The sequence below is a fragment of the Chinchilla lanigera genome, unplaced genomic scaffold, assembly GCF_000276665.1.
Source record: "Chinchilla lanigera isolate Chin_1 unplaced genomic scaffold, ChiLan1.0 scaffold00032, whole genome shotgun sequence".
NCBI classification, from domain to species: domain Eukaryota; kingdom Metazoa; phylum Chordata; class Mammalia; order Rodentia; family Chinchillidae; genus Chinchilla; species Chinchilla lanigera.
The window spans coordinates 23,495,644-23,499,006 of record NW_004955433.1 but is presented as its reverse complement, the minus strand read 5'-3'; positions in this window follow the sequence as shown (position 1 = coordinate 23,499,006).

The following is a 3,363-nucleotide window of genomic DNA, read 5'->3' as shown; positions in this document are numbered from 1 at the left end:
TCAGATCGAAAGACCATTACTGTGGTGGTAGGAAGATCTCAGGACAAAGAGAAGCTCATCACCACATTCTGCTTTCCTGTTGGAGGGTGACATTGATATACCTGAAGAAGTTAGACCCATGTTGGAACTCACAGAAGAGAAAGAACCATGGCAACCTGGGGACATGGGCAGCCTATTCTGTTGTGATACATTATCTGGAGCTCTCCTGCCTTACCACGGGTGACAAAATAGATAGGTCAAAGCTGGCTGAAATCTGGGGAGTGAAGTGAGGAGTACCAGACGGAAGCAGAGACAGTGGAAAAGGTCTTGGACTTCAGGGGTGAGCAGTTTGGGCAACTCACTGAGTGTTAACTAAGCTCAGTTTTCTCATCTGTACAGTGGGAGGGCTGTCTGCCTCCTGTACTAGCCATGAGGGCCTACTGACATAAAGGACATAAATTACCACAGGCTCAACAGAGATATAGGTGTGAAATTGGATAGCACATTGCTCATATGGGACTCACAGCTCTGAGCTGCCCCCTAGGGACTCAGACCTTAGTTGCCAGTGAATTCCTGCTGAAAATATGCTAGTTGGAGTGCAGGGATCATGAACATAAAGTTCCCCATGATATCTTAAAAGAAGCTTTTGAGAGTTTGTGATTCTGACTGTCCCCCATTTACTTCCTTTAAGAGGCCCCCAAACACATTAGGCAACATCTACTTTGAAGTGGGAGAGAGAGAGTCAGTCTCCTTGGTTCTATGTACCGATAGGGCTGGGAGGAAGCCTTTTTAACATTTCCTTCTCCTTCATTTCCTCCTCCTCCTGCTCCTCTTCTTCCTCCACTGCCACCTAAATAAGCTCTCAGAGTTGAGCTTAGCCGAGAGCCCAGCGCATGCTGGACAATGAAGCTAAGACTGAGATACATCTGCACATCCCTACTAATCTTCTTGGAGAACAAATTTCTTCCCAGCCTGAGCTGACTACAATCTGATAATTTCCGGGAGGTTAGAACCCTCATCACCATGAGAAGGTGGACAGATGTTCAGGTGTAAACAGTCCTCAGATAAGAGGCTAGGAAAGGTAGGGTCAAATTCAAAAAGTTCACACCCTCTATATTCATTGTTTCTGCATGTTGCAGACCCCTGGTGACAACAGTAGAAGGTTATTCCAGGGGATGTGCAGTGGCCAAAACTTGTCACTGGTTTCATATTTGCTCCAAGCCATACTTCGTGCTTACTTTCACTGATGTCCTGTTGATGTGAGATGCTTCCCTAAAGGCTCTGCCCACCATGGCACCAACCAGAAACCCTGAGAAACCTGGAATTGGGTACAGATTTCCAAAGAAGGCTCATGGTTATTGAGCTTCTCGGATTTGGCTCCTTTCGGAACTTGGAAATTCTCACTCTGGAGTTTCTGTGAAAACTATTGGACGCATATATTGACATTCTCCACTAATCTCTATTCATTCTGTCCTGAATGTGCAAAATTCTTACATGGGCACTGCATGGATTAATGGAGGTTAATTTCTCACAGAAATCGGTGATGTGTCCCTCATCCAAAGGCCGGCTTCTCTGGGGACCTTGTTTCTATCAGTCTCTAGTCATAAGAATGCACTCATTCCTTCACCAATGGCAGCTAGTCCTCTCACTTCACACGGAGACTTCGGAGGGTGAATTATCAAACGTCCACCATCATTTCCTGTCTCAGAGATCTACAGCATTTATTTGGTGGCAGTGACCCATACAGTTTCACAGAGACAATCCAAACTTCTCCCAGAGACACCAGCTCTGATGGCAAAGAACACTGGGCATTACTTAAATCTGAAGACAAATATGTTTCTGCTTTGTTCTTGAGAGATAATACTGCCTAGATGCCGAACCCTCAGTATAAAGCATAGGAAAGTTATTCAGCCCACTGGAGCTTCATAGTACGTCTTTGGAAAATACTCCCAGTGCAGAGCAAAACTGGTTGTGAGCATTTGATGAAAGAATCCCAGAAGCCTGGCCCAAAGCTCAGAACAACACTCCCTCTAGAGCCTGAATTTATTCAGGTTCTCAGAGAGCTTTTGACAGGGGAGGAGGTCCCATTTCTCACTCCACTTCTAAGTTCAGACACCTCATGAAGCTCAAATCATGGTAATCCTACTCGTGGCTTGCAAAGGATATTCCCAGGATGATGTGAACCCTAATATTAGTGCCCTTCACATGGATGAGGCTGCCTCGCACTTGCCTGTTATTCATGATCTGGATAGAGCTGACAGAGTCCTATACTGCAGAACAAGACACTTTAGATGTGGGTCTGTCTATTCAGCTGCCACCTCCTTGCCATCCTCAGCTCAGCATTCTCAACAGACCCTGATCTGCAAATGCTGGTTTCAGACACTTCCTGGCTTTCCCACTCAGCCTCTTCCCCCATCACTGAGCCTGCCCGCAGCCTATGTCACAGGCCCACGCAGGCTCTTTGGAACTTGGTGCTGTCACTGAATCCTGGGAGCATCTACCAAAGGGTCTCACATACTTAAGAAAGAGAAGGTTCTTTGCACAAACCCTGCCAGGTTCTATGAGGTACAAGGAGGACTATGGGAATCCATAGAAAATTCTCTCATTCTCAAGGAATCTCACTCTCAAGGTGGGAGAAAACATCCTTCATCCAAGCAATGGTGTTTTGAAGGGAGTGAAGAGAAAGACTTGCACCTTTGTCCAGATTGTAACATATGCAGCCTGCCTGTGCCTGTGGTTGAGAAGGGAGGAAGCAATTGAAAGTTACTTGACCATCCAAGTAAATGCAGTTTGCCAATGACCTAGTTGTTGAAAGTAGATGACGGGGACCTCGAATCTATTAACTCTCTTCTCTACCTAGGCAAGGCCCAGCTTGCATGCTGTGCACTCTCCAGTCACCCCTGATCCTCTCTGTGCAGGGAGGTATCAGTCAGGTTCATGGTTCTCTTTTCTGTCACCAGCAGCAGCTCTTTCTTCCTGTCATTGTCCCTCTGGCAGTCTCACGCGCTGCCTCTTTAGAGTTTGGCAGGCTCAGGCATAGTCTCTGACATCTCCACAGGAGAGTACCAGGAAGACAAGCAGGTGCTTTCAGTTCCAAAGTGTACATCCAGCCCCATGGTCATGCTCGGCTTGCAGGCCAGTTTCTGCACTCCTGCTTAGTAAGCTGCATTCCCTGACAGGCAGCCAAGCAGGGACTTGCCAGGCTGGAGTTTGGACCTGGCAGGGAGTAAGCAGCGTGTTGGATGGGTAGGGCAGGAGGGTGCTGCCAGGGAGTGACACTGAGCAGGCAGAGATCTCTGGGAGCCAGGGCAGGGCTGGGCTTGGTCTTAAACTTGGGAGGTATGATCAAAATACGCAGTAAACATTCAATTTTTTTTTATTTTT